Source organism: Myotis davidii, unplaced genomic scaffold (assembly GCF_000327345.1).
Source record: "Myotis davidii unplaced genomic scaffold, ASM32734v1 scaffold2023, whole genome shotgun sequence".
Classification (NCBI taxonomy): domain Eukaryota; kingdom Metazoa; phylum Chordata; class Mammalia; order Chiroptera; family Vespertilionidae; genus Myotis; species Myotis davidii.
Window position 1 is genome coordinate 950 of NW_006294346.1, and position 519 is coordinate 1,468.

Sequence of the window (519 nt, forward strand, 5' to 3'; positions counted from 1 at the left end):
TGCATGGATCCATGAACCAGGCCTCTAGATCATTGGTTAATCTCCTCCCACGCTTCCCCCTTCCCCTTTCTTTTGGAGATTCACCAGTCTGTTCCATGTTTCCATGCCTGTGCATTGAGCATTTGCCCCCTGGTGCTCAGTGTGCATCATAGCTACTGGTGGAATGATCAAATGGTGAACAGTTGAATGGTTGTGTAGAGTTTTATATATATAAATGTCTATGCCTGTGCCTATTAATTACTAATCTATATTGGTGTCACTAAAGTATTGCCATTTTACACCTTGTTTTGTATAACTGGTAAGTTTTAATGACTGCAGTTCTTGTAACTTAGAAAACTCACTAGTGGCCTTCTGATTTGTAAAGTCATTATCCTTAACAAATTAGGATGATTAAGAGAAAATAACAAGTTTTATTTACAAAGATACATAATGAGAAGTACATTCCAGGTGAAATTTCCACTTATTTGGATCAAATATTTTGTAATTAGATGTAGAAGTGAATAAAAAAATGAAACGGGG